A 17,992-nucleotide genomic window follows, 5' to 3' on the forward strand; every position below is an offset into this window, starting at 1 on the left:
AGATTTTTACTTTATATCACGGCTCTATTGGTAGGTTCAGAAACAGCCCATAATGGCTGTGCAGGCTTGCTCAATGTATTCTTCAAATTCTGTGAGGAACCCCAGGAGTTCTCTGACTGTAACCTCAGCAACTCTTTCTGTTTCTGGCTTTCCTGCTTGGAATCCCTGTCCTTTAGGGGGAAGCCCAAACAAACTACTCAAATTCCCCTAGGAAGAAAGGGGAGGGGGTGATATTGCCCTCTGCTGCTTCCTGTCCCAGGCTCCCTCCTGTTTTAACCACTCTCTCAACAATGTCCCCTAAGTCTTGTTATCAGACTTGAAGCTACTTTCTTCACCATGAGACATAGGAATGAGGGCACGACGCTTTAAACAGAATGCAGGCTTTAGTGAGACATGTTGGGACTTGCTTGTGATCCTTATACTTGGGAGGTCGAGGCAAGGAAACCACAGTTGGGCTCTATAACCCAGGCTTACCCAGAACTGTCTATATAGCCCACGGTAATCATGTAGCAAGGCCCTGTCTCAAAAAGACGAGTCAAAGTAAAACAATGTAAAAATCCTTAAACAAAACAAACATGTCTGGTTGCTGAAACTGGTGTGAGTAAGGTGGGTGCAAGCGTGTATTTGGTGTGCGTGCACTTGCACGAATGTGTAGAGCAGACAGAGGGTTCTACACTAGCATGAAGATATGCAGCAGTCAGAGGGGCCTGGCCAGAAAAGGAAGCCCAAAACTTACTGACCACATCTCCTATTTTAATTGTATTCGTGGCTAAAGGTGTCTACCTTCTGAAAATCTGAACCTATACATTGGAGATGGGTACGTTTTGTTAAATCTAGACAAAGTTGAATTTCAAATTTCAAATCAAATAAGATTTGAGAAGCATTACTGCCAACTTCTTGTTCGTCCCTTTATTTTGTTCCCAGTCCAGAGGAAATGGTTAGAGTGATCCTTAAGCAGCAGTCACCACTCTCATATTTGATAAGATTGAAGTGTCCATGGGATGCCACCAAAAGGCAACTTCTCTCATCAAGGCTCAGTTTTCTCCGTAATGAGAGGCCTTTGCGTCCTAGTCTTCAAGATCCCTCATGGCTATAGGATAGAACTATTTTTAACTTTTAAAAGCCTACCATTTCAGGGTTGTCCTGCTGGAACAGTAAAAATCAAGGCCTGGTGTGTTGGCTTTTACCATGCCCTCTTGATTCAAATCATAAGCTGGTGGTGAAACTGCTTAGCCTTTGCGTGAGAGCAGCTGAAGTAAGAGCACCCCTCATGTGTGGTCCTCTGTCAGCTTCCCCCACCTCTCAGCTATGACCCAGTCTTAACCAGAATCGGGGTCCACTAAGCCTCTGCAGATACAGATTGTATAGGTTACAATACAGATTCTCTCTGTGTCTCTCTGTCTCTGTCTCTCTCTCAATCTTTCTCTCCTTTCTTCCCTCCCTCCATTTCTCCTTGCCCCCAGCCATCATATTTCAACGCAATAGTATAAATGAGTGCAGATTTCTCCCATGACTCATTTTGTGATCCTTTGAGACTCTAGATCATGCTCTGTTGCTTCGGGTTTAGAGACAAACTCAGAAGCTCTGATTTTTTTCAGACCACCTTGTTAAACTCACTGCAGAGAAACCATAGCTGAAGGCAGGCCTTTAATATAGAAGAAATGAAACCTGTGGATCCAACGTGTAGTGGTATGGCCTGGAGCCTGCAGGGCACTGCCACTGTAGAGGTAAGGCCAGGAGTCTGTAGGGCACTGCCACTGTAGAGGTAAGGCCAGGAGTCTGTAGGGCACTGCCAGTGTGGTCTCTGCTGGGTTTCTTGACAGTAGGACCCACCCATGTGACCACAGGTGAAGATGGCATTGGCTTCTGTTTAGATCTAGAATTCTGTCAACTGGGAAGGATTTTAAAGTTGTGGGCAGCATATTCCTTGGAGCCTATGAGGGAGCCATACATTTATAGCCTGTGTGGAAAGGCAGGGGCTTTGATGCCCTTTTCTCTGTGAAAACTAGAAATGTAAAGGCCTTTATCCAAAGGCGGGCGACTGCAGGCTTTGCGTTAACATGCACGCACTTGGGAAAACATGATCCCAACAAAATGAAAGGCCAGATCGCGGTCGAGATTCTCTGGAGCTTACAACAGCATAGTTAAACCAAACTTCTTTTTCTCCCTCTGGCTTCCTTTGTTTTTCTCCAGTCCTTGTCCTTTGAAACAAACACTGTGCAGGACAGGACACAGCGTTTCCTGGCTAGTGTTGCAGGCTGTGAGCTCTGCTTATTAATCATGACACGGGGGCTCTGAGAGATCTTACATGGCTTCCTCTTGTGCCATATAGATCTCTCTGTCTTTGTCTTTGTTTCTGTCTCTGTCTCTGTCTCTGTCTCTGTGTCTCTGTCTCTCTGTCTCTGTCTGTCTCTCTGTCTCTCTCTCTCTCTTACACACACACACACACACACACAGACACAGAGTCACGCACACTCAAACAGACACACACAGTCACATGTCCACACACTCATCCACTCTCTCCTTTATGTTTCACCTTTTACTACTTTTTAGAAGGTGGCTAGGAACATTGTTCCTTGCCACATATGTTCACAGCTTTCCCTTTGGTGGCCTTTGGCAAGACTGATGTGCACACAGACGTGATGAGAAGACTTCCGTGGTGAAAGTGGAAAGACTCTTTCAGGAACGGTACTTCATATTTACGCGTCCTTGTTTTATGTGAAAGGGGAGAAAAAGCTGCAGGAGTGAGCTAATCCACAACAGAAACTGCGCGCTAGCCCATGACTGGGTCTAGGCAAGTTTAGCTGCTCTGAGGGCTGCCCTGGAGGTCAGCATTCTGTCATCCAGGTCTCTACCACTCTGGCTCTACCCCCCTTCCCTCTCCCCAGAGCACATTAAACAAGCTGTGGTCCCAGACGTAATGTCAAGGATCAATGACCTTAAAACAATAGTAGGAAATCACATTTCATTGTCTACTCCTTCAAGAACATTGCTTCCTTTTCAAGCCCGGGACCAGAAGTGCTTCAGGGAACAGAGCAGCTTGATAGGTTGACATGTTGATGTGTGAGCGATACTAGGGCAGTGACCATTAACACTGGGACCCCAGTTCCTTGTAAGTGTAAGTATTGTCTGACTCAACTATGACAAGAACAGGATCTCAATATTTCTTAACTAGCCTAAGTTTTATGGGCTATTAATATAATTATTGGCACCAATATTAATCAGTAGTAATTAGTTATCGATGATCAGCCTTAATCTGTGACCTATTGCAGATCGTGCTATATCCAGCTATCATAAGGCAACAACTTTAAATAGCTTTTTCCCTCAGTGCAGCACCAAGACACACAACCTAAATAGTAACAATCTGAGGTAGCACCGCAGTTCATGAAGGGTAAGATATAGTTCAATTAATCTGAATAAAATAAATGTGCCGTAGGCATGGCATCCATCACTTTAGTTCCTCTTAGGCCCTAGGTCTGTGTGACAATCTGACCTTGGCTTTGGAGCCATTTTTGCTGGACAGCACACAGCTGCCTCATTGAGTTTCTGAGCCCCAACCACACCTGCTTCTAGGCTCAGTAGCCTCTGAACCCATTCCCATCAGGGTAGCTCAGTGGTGTTGATCGATCCCAGAATTCCCTTTCTGCCCCTTATATCAGTCACAAAGGGTACTGTATTGTTCTGTCACTACCTTTGCTGAGGGCCTAGGTGGGACAATGTTTGTTGAGCAAATTTAATCACTTCAATAGATACAAGTATTGTTTTTTTTAAACTGCTGTGACCACAGTCCCTGACAAAAGAACAATTTTCTTGGCTCACAGATTCCGAGTATTTCTGTCCATCATGGTGGGGACAATTCATCGCACCAGGAGAGTGTTGGGGGCTGTTCTTTATATCACAGCAGACTAAGTAGGCAGAGGCCAAAGTCCAAGCTCATATGTAACTTTTAAAGATGTACCTCAGTGACTGACTTCTGCCCTGTAGGCATCATCTCCTGAATGTTCCACGGCCTCCATAAACGGCACCCCCTACACACACACTGGGGAGCAGTGCTCAAAACATGAACTTGGGCAGGATGTCTCAGCTTCAGAGAACGGCAATAGGAAAGACTTTGCTATCTCTAAACCTGGTGAAACTTTAAACAGTACAGTCTCTCTACAGCATTCTTCACCTAATTCCATTTTGTCTTTAGTTAAAAGGAAGCTGTAGAGAAGGGCCAGTTACTTCTCGTAGATTTATGCTTCCCTTCAAAGGCTCACGATGGGGAGCTAAGGCTATCCTGATTGTGAGGTGGGCTGAGGGGGGCAGCCTTGCCTCTTGGAGCAGTTTTACCCAGCTCTAGAGGTGTGTGTGTGTGTGTGTGTGTGTGTGTGTGTGTGTGTGTGTGTGTGTGTGTGTTGCTTGCTGCCAGAAGCCCTCAGCTGTCGTGCACATTGGCCTGTTGACAAACCCCTGGCATAAATGACAGAGAAGGGGATGATAGGGAGGCAGGCCTAGGCTTCACAGCAGGAAATATACAAGGTCAGTAAATGGACCACAGACTGAGAGCACAGCAGGAAGGGAGGGGACTCCCAGGGCTAGAGTGCCAGATAGTGTGATTCAAAAGGCAAAATGTCAACATGGCAGTCAGCCAAGGCTTGGAAGCCTCCCAGAGGTAACTTAGGACTTGTGGTGACCTTTTACGGCAAGTCCATGGCCTTCCAGTCACTATGACCCCTGCTGCCAGGTCTTCTACATCGCTCTCTCCAGTCCCAGGGCCAACCGTTCATAAGGTTTGTTTATGCACTAGCCCTGCCTCCTGCTTAACTTGGGGTTCTTCTGTGTCCTTGTGTCAGCTGGGCCAGGGGTGACAGAAGGTGGTGAAGGAACAGTGTTCATGCATGGGGTATCTGGCTCCGGCTTTTACAGAAGTTGATAGTATTGGGCTTAGTGGCCACAATTCAATTATAAGCACTACTCAGCCATCATGAGTGACTATATTCTTGCCAAAAAACTGCTGTGTAAAGGCGGCTGCATTTTTGTTAGGGCTGCCTGATGGATTTTTAAGTATATTAACCACATACATTCACACAAAGGGGGGAAATTTACTGCCTAAACAGAGGGCCTTGAATCCCCTAGGCTAAATAAACCCAATGAAAACACAAGAACTGCATTTACAGGGCCTCCTGAAGATAAGAATTCAGCCTTTAGAAATTCTTTCGAAAGAAAAATGGATGGCTGAGTGGCTAATAGCCCAGGAACCGAGGAATTCAACTCTTCCCTGTTGTGCAGGGAACCTCAGATAAGGTTCAACTTGTCAGGGTGGAGAGTTTGTACCTCTGGTTTCCACAGGGTCTTGGAAATTTAGTGCCCACTCTGAGGCCTGGGCCAGCTTGGCAATTCCTGGTTTGCTTTGTGTGTGTGTGTGTGTGTGTGTGTGTGTGTGTGTGAGTGTGTGTGTGTGTGTGTGTGTGTGTGTGTGAGAGAGAGAGAGAGAGAGAGAGAGAGAGTGAATGTGTGTGGTAAGGGATGGGGAGGGAGGGAGGGGGAGAGGGATATTGCTGTGTTGCTGTGTTGCTGTGTGTTGTGTGTTGTGTTGTTGGGGGAGATAGGCAAGGAGAGCCTCTATGCATCCCCAGCCTCTTCTTCTGTATAGTTCACTGAGGCTGAGGAACAGGGCTTTCCCTCGGCCTTGACGAGTAGGCAGGAGTACATCTTCTTCCTAACCTTGGAGGAAGAGTTTGGAGTTAAGAATTTACCTGAGGGATCACCCCTCTGTGCTGTTCCACAGAGGCAGGTTACCCATTAAGGCGAAGTAAGGCAAAGCTCTCCCCTGAAGCATCCTCAACCTTCTGATGATATTGTGGAACCCCAAGTTTTTCTCAGGAGTAAACCCCATCATTGTGTTCAGGACACATTCTAAGGTGGTTCACGGAGTAGCTCACAGGTGGATTTCAGTGTAAGCTATGTCAGCATTATTTATAACATGCATGCAGAGTAGGCAGAGGCCCAGGGGGAGTGTGGGATTTTTTCAGTGATGGAATGGATCTCAATCTTGGGGGACATGTATGTGAATGTACACTTATCTGCCATATCTCACAGGATTGGATATTAACTGATGAGGGCACTTTTATTTTACTTCCTTTTATCTTGATAACACTCTGCCTTCCTCCTAGCCTTCTAGGCCACACCCTTCTCAAAGGAAAGAGGCCACAGGTCAACCCCAACCCTCAAACTCATGATGCCAGGAGTGTTCCAGAAAAGGTAGAGGTGGTTGTGTTTCTTTTGGGGTTAGATGACATAAGTCTCCAGGTAGCAATGGCCTTGTATGGTTAAGCTCAGGTAGGAGAACACCGAGCCTCACTCTGACTCACCAGGTAACAAGAATCACCTCTCGGAATGAGTCAGCATCACAAATGTGTTCTGCGCAGACTCGTATGCCTGGTGTGGGGAAAGACCGGAGCACCAATGAGCATACCAGCTGCACAACTCATCAGCCCTATTTGGACAATGGCAAAGGCAACCTACAGCTCTCTTATTTCCCAGAATGCTTGTATCAAAGCCAAGCTGTCTTCTCAGTCAGTCATGTACTCGCTTAGAGACAGGAAAGAAATCATTTCAGTATACGCCATGCTAGTGTGGCCGTCTATCCAGTTATGGTTGAGGAAAATGCTCTGCACTGACAGTGTTCCTGGGCATTGGTGGAAATGTGGTCAGAGTGCTCTCTCTCTCTCTCTCTCTCTCTCTCTCTCTCTCTCTCTCTCTCTCTCTCTCTCTGTCTCTCTCTCTCTCTGTGTGTGTGTGTGTGTGTGTGTGTGTGTGTGTGTGTGTGTACAGATACAGTTAAAACAGAACAGACTTGGGCAATGTGAAATACCACAGAAAGTAGAAGTTTCCAAGGAAAACATGGGAAAACTGTTTGAGAATCTAATGTATGCTGCAGCCTTTTAAAGGAAACATTAATAGAGAAGCTTGCCCTCAGAGGGCAAGCCAGTAATAAATTTTGTGTCAGAAATTACCTGTCAGTAGGATTATGTTAAATAATGTTGAATTGTTATTAGTCGGAGGGGAAAAAGGAGAGCCACTTTCTAAACATGTTCAAAGAGTGTAATGTTTCACACATAAATCCCATTATTATTTAAAGGGATTTTTGTACTTAACCCTTCTTCTTAAAGACAGATTGAAAACTTTGTCCATTTTAGTTCATTCCCCAATGCAGTCATTACTGGAAAAGAAACACTCTTTTCACACACTGTTTCTCTGCAGGAGTTATGCAGTGGGCCTGAGCTCAGCTCAGATGTCCATGGGAGACTGTCCTATTGGGTAAATGGAGACTTGCCCATCGGAGTTTCAAAGAAAATAGATTTCTGTACCCTCAGCATGGCACTAATACATAGTAAGAGTCCTGCTATTTCATTTTTTTGTACTGTTTGCTTGTTTTAACCAAATAACATTATATATGCATATTACATTATATACATTTTGCACTTCAAAAAAGAGTTTTGCTTGCAAGTGTGTGACTCTTTAATAATTTTTCAGGTTCAGTGTAACATGTGAAACTGAAAGGTTGGTGATCCGGGTTCTATAACCTTGCTCCAGATGCAGTAGGGTAGGGAACCAAATGGGTGAAACACAATTTGAATTGGCCTGCGCATTGTTCAGGGCTGAATCCTGTCCTCTTGACAAAAGGCTTGTGGTGACTCATAAGTGTCAGATCATTAAGTCACTGCATCTAGAGAGGAATATCAGGTCAACTCTTTGTTCTCTGACTGAAGAATGATTGCTGTCTTAGAGTAGTGCTTTTTGAATGACAAGCTTCACTGAGTTTCAGTACCGTTCGATTTACTGTGGTTTTTCTCCCTGAACACTGGCCATCACCAACCTGAATCTGATTTGGGAACTACCGTATTGAACATGTTATGCCATTTGTGCCAATGTTCGCAGTACATGTCTGCACAGGTGTATTAGGTATCTTGGGACGTGTGCTTGTCAAATCTCAGTGTTAGTAAAGTACCCCTTTGCAGTCATTTGCAGTGGGGCTGGGTGATGTTGGGTTGTAGACAAGCTTTGGAAAGCGTAAGTCACGTATCTTTCAGGCCAACCTGTAATCCACATTGGCCTTTTGCCAGTGGGAGGTTGAAATCTGCTTCAGGAGCATCACGTCTTAGGACTTGGTCCAGGAGTATTTTAAAACTCACTCAGAGTACAGACATTTGTTCTATCCATTTGGGATTTGATCATATGGTGGGGAAATGGTTTTTTAATTGCCCAGGAAAAGCGTATGTTTTCAGAGTGTCCTGTGGTTGGTTGGTTAAAATATGCAAAGACATAGCTCTTATTGTCCCCAGTGACAAGAAAATGAGGCCAAGACTAACGGTGTTCATGCTCTTTCCCATGAGAAGCCAGCACACACCACCAGCAGGCTCCATGCTCCAGGCCTAGTCTGACTTTGGTCACACAGGTGGGCTTCCTGTCAAACTTGGGAGAAAGTCCTTCAGCCCTCTACATAACAAGAGCTCTGCTTTTCCTCAACTTTCTCATCTCCAGGTATATTTTTAGCTTTCATCTTATTGATTTCATTTTTTTAAGTTTAGAATAGAGTTTATTCATGACATGGAGAGAGGTGTTAAGGTAGCAGGACAGAGAGAGAGAAAGAAAGAGAGAAGTAAAGAAATAGAAGAGTAGAGGAGTAGAGTAGAGGCCAGCCTTGAGCGCGTGGAGAGAAGGGCGGGGGAATGGGGAGAGAAGAGACAAAGGGGCAAGAGAGCAAGAGCTGATTTCATTTTTAATAATTAAAAAGAGAAGAATCTTTTGTTACATCGAGAACAAAATTTTTTAATTTCAAACATTCTCTGAATGGAAAGGGTGGCATAATGACCTCACTTTCCTCAGGACCCATCATCCAGCTTAAACAATGATCAGTTTACAATAACCCTCAAATTAGGAGCTCGGGAAGGGATGCTGAAACTCCTGGAATTCTGCGTTGAAGTCCACCAGTGTGATTCCATACACCTGGGCAAAGTTTGGCTACGTCCCCATGGAAAGTCTTTTGGCTACACGGAGTCAGGGTAATAAATATTAATAACATATCTACAAGGAGATACATCAAGAGAAACAAACACCTAGAAAACTAATTATTAACACAATAAAATCGATAATAAAAATTTAAAAATTGTAGGCTATGAACAGGCCATCCCTCCCTGGTCATGCGCCATAGGTGCAGTAAATGCATATCTGTGTCTTGGAATCTGGTTTTAAAACAGTCAAGGTTTTACACAAGAAAAGAAGAGTGCATTCTGGGGCTGGGGAAGTTGCCACGCAAGCATGAAAACCTGAGTTAGAACCCCCAGTATTGATGCAAGACATGTGAGGTGCCATGTCCTTTGTTATCTCTGCGCCATGAAGGCAGAGATGGGCAGATCCCTGGAACTCGGTGTCCTACCAGCCCAATTGCTAATTCCCAGATCCTAATGAGGGGCCTATTCAATAAACAAGGTGATTGGCGTATCGGGACAAATGATAGCTGAGACTACCTTTTACCCTTCACATGCGCAGGCACACACATGTGGTGTGCACAGACATAAACAAATATACGCATACAGAAATATACATCCCGGTTCATTTCTGCGCCTTATATACCAGTTTGGGGGATGTGAATTAAAAGATGCTCAGGTCCCGGGGGAGGGGGGGTTGAGGTGAGGACAGAAAGGAAAAACACAGTTCCAAAGTCTGCTGTTTAAGTCACATTGGCTTGTGACAGAAACAGCACAAAAATAAAACCTACAGTTCTCACCTCAGCCTCAGAGCAAATGAGGGCTTCCCTTCCCCGCAGGTTCACCCTGTTCTCAGTCCCAGAAGGCGCTGCAGCTCCTCTATCGCTTAATGATTTAACAGCAGGAGTAAGGAGCAGTTCCTGGCAGTTGACATTATGTAAAGGCCTTTGGGAGGAATGGCAGAGGAGAGAAGAGGGCAATGCTCTGTTTCCATCTCCAGTCTGTCATGGGGGCTGCGAAGTCCTCGGTTCACATTAATTATCACCAACAAATATTTATGTATTCACTTGATGAATATTTATCGAATGACTCCTTTGGACAACCTGTGACTGAGATGACACAGAAACAGGAAGGATGACAAAAAGCAGTTGCTTATGAGCTGGGAGGGCAGGGATAGTTTGCCCAACTTCACTAGCCTGGCCTTCTGAGCATAGGGTAGAAGGATTCAGAGGGTGGATGTGGAAGGGAAGTTAGGTGACTGAATTGACAGTGTGCTTGACTGTGAAAAAATGGGCAGAGCACCAGCCAAAGGAGCTGATGAGGGGGCAATGAAGACTGGGTGTGTGGAGTGAGCTGGACAGGGCTGGGGACAACAGTGTGAAGTGGCACCACATGGTCCTAAAGACATTGAATGAAAACTGGCTGTTCACATGTCATCAGTTATGGTAGTGATGATGATGATGATGACAACGACGACGACGACGATGATGATGTTGATGATCATGAGGAGGAGGATCTTGGATCATAACCAAGGAAGAGGAGATATTTTTAAAGTTTCCTCCACGTCTACCAACTGCGATGTTACTGACTTGATCAGCAGTGATGATATTCAAACTGGAAAAATCCATTTCATTTTCATTTTTGCCAACATTTATGTTTTTCATTTATGTCAACATAGCTACATCTCTATCAGTTCCAGCTCTGCCATTAGGATTGGTGCTGCCCTAGGCTTCCCCAACAGCCACCCACAGAGCAAACAGTTGTCCCATTTCTAGAGCTCCAGGCTACCTGTGGGCTCTGCCCAGGTAATCCTGCAAGACGGGTAGGGCTCCAGTTCTAGATCTATCCACAGATACTGTCACAGGTGGCTGGGACATGACTCTTATCCAGTAAGCAGTCTCTACAGGCCTCCCCTGGAGGTCTAGAAGGCCTTGGGTAAACACCACTCCTTGCTAGACAACACCGCCAACCCCTTTGATTCTTGGGTAACAAGCTATCAGTAGGCTTAGGCAAGATAGCTGCATATAAATGACTGTCCCGACTTAATGAGAAACAGGAAATTTTTGCTTGCAGGAAGGCAAGTATAATCCAGATGGTACAACCCCCTCCCAAGACCTCAGCAGGCATTTGCTACATGCAGAGGGTTTTATAACTTATGTAGAACTCAAAGATGGGATCTAATTTGATTCTTGTTAGAAGGTTTATTGTTTTAACTTTATAGATAAAGGAATAAAGGGGCTTGTTCATTAAAATAATGAAAAAGAGCTACTCTTATTGGGCATGTTGCCAAAGCCTGTTCTAAGCCTTTTACATTTAACTTGGTCAAGGCTCTAAATCCTTCTGTGAGATAGATAATATCATTATTCTCTGCACAATTAATTCATATTCTCTCTCTCTCTCTCTCTCCCTCTCTCTCTCTCTTCCTCTTCCTTCTCCTCCTCCAACTCTTTCAACCCCACTGTGTCTTTCACAGGTAGTAAATAATAGATGTGGGATTTGAACTCTGTCACTCTAGCTTCAAGGTTGTCCTAAATGGCCCATATCTTGGGTCTAGAAAAGAAGTGTCATCGAAATCCATCCATCACTAGGTAGAGAGGATGTGTGGAAACCCCCAGGAGTATCCTCAAAATGAATACCTCTTCTAGGCACATGCCTTCTGTCACACTGTCTGCTGCAGTGAAAAATGATAAGAGCCCCCCAAAATCATTTCCTTCCTGTTCCCCCATCATTGCATACCAGAACAAGATACCTCCTTCTTCACTCAAAATACTACACATATAGACCTCCTGCATTTACTCCAGAAGGATCAGAAGCATCCTAAGAACAAACACAACATTTCCAGCCTGGGAATGCATCTCAGTGGGTAGAATGCTTGCTTGGCATATAGAAGTAGTTGTATCCTTTTGAGCTTCAGCTGTATAAAACAGTAGAGATTTCATGTTAAAACTTTTATAAAATTATTTTGAAATATGTTGCATGGGCTACTTAAAAAAAAGATAGGATATTGTGAGGGTTAGTTTCTTGTCAACCTGACACAAGCTAGAATCATTTGAGAAAAGAAAACCTTAATCGAGAAAATGTTTCCACCAGATTGACCAGTGGGACATTTGCCTGGCAGATGATGTGGCCACTAGCCCTGGGTAGTGTAAGCCACCAAAGCAAGTCATGAGGAGCAAGCCAATACCCAGGACTGTTCCACGGCCTCTGCATCAGTTCCTGAATCCAGTTCATGTCTGAAGTTCCGGTCCTGAGTTTCCTGAGTGATAGACCGAGAGCTATAAGATGAAATCAACTCTTTCCTCCCAAGACTGACTGTGGTCTTGCTGTTTTATCACAGCGATTAGAATCCCAAGACAGGCATGTCTGTGGTTTCTGCATCATGTATCCGTAATTCCAAAATGGGCTTGGCCAAATGACCATTCTAACAGAACAAGTTAGAATGAGCTTGGGAAGGGACATAGGTAACCTAAGAGGTATGAAATACATCTTTTGTAGTCTTTTAGACTTTCTAGAAAATTTACAATAAGTCAAACTTTTTGGTTTCTTTTGAAGATTTGAAGAGATTATTATTTGAAGAAACTAAAGTTTTGTTAAGTGTCAAAGCCTCTTCATGTGATGAACTGTATCTAAAGAAATGCGGGTTCTTCAAGTGTCTGCAGTCAAGATGTGGGCTCTACTCTGAGCCCCCTGGTCAAGGGAGTTAGCTGCTCATGATTTCATTTATCTGAAAAAAATGGGGACAATAGTGGCAGTTAGCTTCCCAAGTATTTAGAAAGAGTAATGAAATGTCACATTTGAAGCTAGTCTTCTCTCGATTGGAAATTGATCCCAAAACCTGGGATGTCTGATCCCAATTTTAAACACAAGAAAGAAAGAAGGAAAGACGGGGGAGGGGAGGGAGAAGAGTGTATGGATAATCTCCTGCTGGCCATAAGCTCAGGCAGTTGTAAAAGGTGCGACATCCAGTAGGGAGAGGGCAACTCTGGGAAACAGTGAGATGCCAGAGATTTGGCATCTGGATTCAGAGGAAGTTGGTGGTTAAAACTGAGGAGAGGTAACTAGCCATGTGTCAGTCATAGAACAGTATAAACATGTTAATATGAGTTAACCATTGCTAGTTAGGGGACAACCTAGTCTGTGGCCTAGGCATTGTTTAATAAATAATGCACCTCTGAATCATTATTTGGGAACTAGTGTAAGGGTGAAGAAGCTTAAGGTTACAAAGACAGAAGAGAAGAGGAGGAAGGAGAGGGGAGAAAGAGGGAGATGGTAAGGGAGAGAAGGGGAGAAGAAGCAAGCAGACAGAATGGGAGAGGAGGGTGTAGGGGAGGGGAGGGGAGGGGACGAGAGGAGAGGAGCCTTCATAGTTCTTCAGGTCATCCTCACAGATTTGATCAGTTTAAGATAGATGAAACCTCTTTGGTTTTAAAGTAGCACTGTGTGACCTATTGGTAAAGCTTAAATAACAGTTTAACCACTAAGAAATAATTGGATAGAAAGCAAAGACTTTATTTAGATGGTCAAAAGGCAGTTATTTAAATTCGTTGCTAACAGAACCCTGATATGTTATGAGACGAATTCCCCAACGGTTTGTTTCTAATAGGAGGTTTAGGATGGTGTTGGTGAGCTCTAGACTTAGAGCCCCAGGAACCCTCCATCCTGAACTAAATCCTGCTCTGTAGAAGTAGATCCTGGCATAAGATTTGGGACTGTTGAGTTTATTTATATCATTATGTATTTTAAACTATAAATTTAGGTTATTTCTGCCAAATGTACAGTTGGACACACCAATCAGTGAAATAATTAAAAATTCACAGGACTGGGGATCTAGCTAGGTGGTTCAGGTCTAACATGGCCCAACCCTAAATTCAGTACCGGTACAACCAAAAGAAGGTAGTTCTTCAGTGGGCCAGCAAGGGCCACATCTGGGATTAATTTCTGGTACAGTAGTAGAATTAGAGGAAGTCTAAGTTTAGAAATTCCAAAAAGTTAGGGGCTGGAGAGATGGCTAAGAGCACTGACTGCTCTTCCAGAGGTCCTGAGTTCAAATCCCAGTAACCACATGGTGGCTCACAACCATCTGTAATGAGATTGATGCCCTCCTCTGGTGTGTCTGAAGACAGCTATAGTATACTTACATATGATAAATAAATAAATCTTTGAGAGAGAGAAAGAGAGAGAGAGAGAGAGAGAGAGCAAAAAGTGGGTATGGGAGCATCTTTATGTTGAGGTTGCTGTCATGTCATCCAAGGAGGAAACCAGCTTATAAAGAATTCTTTTTATTTCTTAATGAAAAAGAAGCAATTCTGCCTGGTCCCACTCCACTTTGGTGAAGTGAACATTACTTCAAGGGAATTCTATCACTAAAGAAATCACTGTAGAGTCCATGAAGACACGCCTGTTTAAAGCAGTCCCTCAGCATCTCCAGATCCTCACACAGCACTGGCATCTAATGAGAAACCACTTTGAAGGAGCTCAGAAGACACTTTTGAAATAAATGTCAATCTGGCCTTACTCAGCAAACAACTGTACCCTTCCTTCCACACCTGGCCAAAGCTCCTCCCATTTTGACATTCTAATTAGCATCAGTAACTCTCAATGGTTAAGAGGAAGGCTACTGCAAATTCCTGAATTTAATGATAAGCCAATACAACTTTGGAGTAAATATTGTCTACACCAATTGCCATGACTTCCATCATGCAAGTGCTGTTTTCAGGAGAGAATCTAACAACAAAAAAAGGGAAGGCCTGTGGTCCAGCTGGCACTGAAGTACACAGCAATGTTTGTTGGCCCTGGCATTTCACAAGCCCATAGGAGTCCCCAAAAGATTTTCACCTTAAAGCCCAGGCCCAAATTTGGAAATGAATTCTAATCCAAAAAGTTGTGTTAAATTTATTCTTCCAAATTCAGTATGATATAGACATTTCCACTTGCCTAATATGAGTAGCATTTCCCAAGGGCCCTCAGAACTGAGTGGCTTTCAAATTGTGCAGTGAGTCCAAGGCATTCTTTAATGATACCCAGCTTAAAATCAGTCACAAGGTCCAAGAGAATCTTGGCTGGTCTTGGGGACTCATAGGGTCACAGAGAATCCCATGTCTCTGGTAGGATCATGTTTACCAGTTAAGGTTGCTTGCAAAAACTGTAATTGGCATGTAGAGTTGTTGAAAACTATTGAGAGCCAGAAAGTTGGGGTTATGATAGCTATGAAGAAGGGAAAGCATTTACAGTATTCCTTTGTCTGAAAATAGATTTTAAACACTATACAACCACAATGGAATGTGTCCATTTGTTCCTAGATGGGTTGTCTCTTGTCCTTCTGTTTAGGTCATAGTTATTTCTAGATTCTCACGTGACAAAATCTTCACAGACTAAATTCAGTAGTGTCACCTTCTAAACAAAGCAATCACACACACTGTGGCTTTTCCCCTGTCTAATTTGACTTGTTTTGTTTCATGCTGCCTGCATCTCTAGCCTCTGGACCAAGGTCAGCAGATTGAATTTAACTTCATTCATTTAAAAGACTGATAAATTCATGCCAGCACATGATCTCACCCCCTTGAGTAACACAATGTGTCTATGCTGGACTGTGAAGTCAACCTCTAGATTTGAGTGTTCTGTGTGACCCTGGAACCACACCTGGGCAGCAGAGTGGTGTCATCATACCACATGTGCATTCCAATGGCGAGTTTGTGTATTAAGGCCAAGACGTCTCCTGAGATGAAAAGAAGCACAACTGATTTATTGATTTAATTCAAAAAGATCCTATAATCCAAATAAGATATGCCCCCAAGTCCCAGGGTGGAGTTTCCTAATACTTACAACCAGTTTGTTAGCCAGTAGATGGTTAGGAAATCTCAAGTGGGTTTGAATTGTACTAAGACCAGAAAGATCTTATTACCACGGTGGAAATGGTCAGCAAGTAACAGTGGGAAATGAAACCATAGTTCTGGTAGTGCATCACTGCCCTGTGTTCCAGCTTTGAGATGCTTGTGCGGGCAGCAGCTGACATGTTTATTAATAAAGTTCACATGGAAGAAGGGGGCAGATTCTTTTTTTATAAAATGATTTCTTATGTCTCTTCCTCCTCTTCTTCTTCCTCCGCCCCTCCCACCTCCCCACCTTCAGTCATTTATGCCTTTCAACATATTCATTTCACCAGCCATGCAAGGAAACTTGGTCAACATGCAGCCACCAGACTTGCCCTCTAAGGCAACTATTTACAAGACTCTGAAGGCACGCCCTAGAAGTACAATGAAAGCCAGAGACCTACAAAAGAGCAGAGAGGAAATTGCACCACGCCATAACTCCTGGGGAGAGAAGAACAGTAGTAGCAATCCTAATGGCTTTATTATGAGTCATGGGTTCTTCACATGTGCGGCATTGCTTCATCCTCTCCTCAGCCTCTTGAAGCAGGGTCTGTATTCATTTCCATTTAAAAGGAGAAGAATCTAAGAGTGAGTGATGTTAAATGATGTATTTGCATTCACACAAAACCATCCTAAGTCACTGTCTAATACTTATAAAAAAAGTTATTTACTTCCTTGTCAGAACATGTAGGATATGAGATGAGGCTCTAGGGTTAATTCACATAGCACTACAAAAAAATATATATGATATATATATATATATATATATATATATATATATATATATATGCCTTAATGCACAAACTTGCCACTGAAATGCCCATGTGATACGATGACACTCTCCACCATCCAGGTGTAGCTCCAGGGTCACATAAAATACTCAAATCTAGAGTTTGACTTCTAAGAATATATATATATATATATATACATATATATATATATAATCTGTATTATATATATATGGAATATATATACTTATATTCTTAGAATATATTTTCTTAGTTAGGGTTATCATTACTCTGATGAAACACCATGACCAAAAGCAAGTTGTGGAAGAAAAGATTTATTTGGCTCACACTTCCACATTGTAGCCCATCACTGAAGTCAGGGCAGAAAGTCAAAGAAGGAAAGAACTAGGAGGTAGGACTGATACAGAGGCCATGAAGGAGTGCTGCTTACTGGCTTGCTCGTTTTGCTGTCTTATAAAATCTATCAGTCTGTGTGTGGGCCACACACCATGGGCTGGACCCACCCACATCAATCACTAATTAAAATGCCTAACAAGCTAGTACAGCCTTATCTTATGGAGGCATTTTATTAGTTGAACTTCCCTCCTGTCAGATGACTCTAAGTTGTGTCAGGTTGACAAAAGTCAAACCAATCAACTAAAAACAAACAAACAAAAAATACCACCCAGTACAGATATGAATGAAACAGTGCACACAGAGAGACCACAGACAAGCACATGTATGCTCTCATGACAATCTTCTCTTTTTCAAAGGGTTTGACCATGTGATAGACTCTGGATATAGTCCAATATTTTTAGCCAGAATTATAATAATATTCCTTTTAGAAATAAGACTTACAGACCAAAGCCTTCTACCATCTGAAAGGCCACTTTGCTATTTGTGAGGGTTAAGTGGTTGTCCCACCCCAGTGTGTAGTTCACATTCTATAAATGGCTGTTACTTCTCTGTCTGACTCACTGTGTGTATTGAGCAAAGTCACTTACAGATCAAGTTATTTTTAGAATCTTAAAAAACAGATTCTATGATGTGTTTGTTTCTGAGCACAGACTAATGCAAGTGAGTACACATCTAGAGAAGGAACTTTGCCTCCATTTGTTTCCCTTGCCACTGGCTCAGTTACAGAGAAGTCTTTGCATGTTAAAGTGTCATAGATTACTTAATAGCAGGATGGCAAAATTCTTATTTGTTGTGGGCTTATAAAAGGACTTTTTAATTTGAATGGAATAATGCATCAGAAGTGTATGAAGAGTCAATATTCATAACGAGATGAAAGATTATGTGTCTACCTTACAACTTTGCAAGATCAGGAGCAGGGAGATAGCTCAGTAAGTAAGAGGGCTCACTGTGTAAGTCTGATGACCCAAGTTCGATTCTCGGAACCCATGTAAAGAACAAGATATAA

At 43.2% G+C, this 17,992-nt stretch overlaps 1 protein-coding gene across 5 annotated transcripts in view; it reads left to right on the forward strand.

The window, feature by feature from the left end:
• The window catches only part of Creb5 (cAMP responsive element binding protein 5), a 401,200-nt gene that overhangs the window by 196,473 nt on the left and 186,735 nt on the right, over positions 1-17,992 (forward strand). The window lies entirely within an intron of this gene.

This window comes from Rattus norvegicus, chromosome 4 (genome assembly GCF_036323735.1).
Source record: "Rattus norvegicus strain BN/NHsdMcwi chromosome 4, GRCr8, whole genome shotgun sequence".
NCBI lineage: Eukaryota > Metazoa > Chordata > Mammalia > Rodentia > Muridae > Rattus > Rattus norvegicus.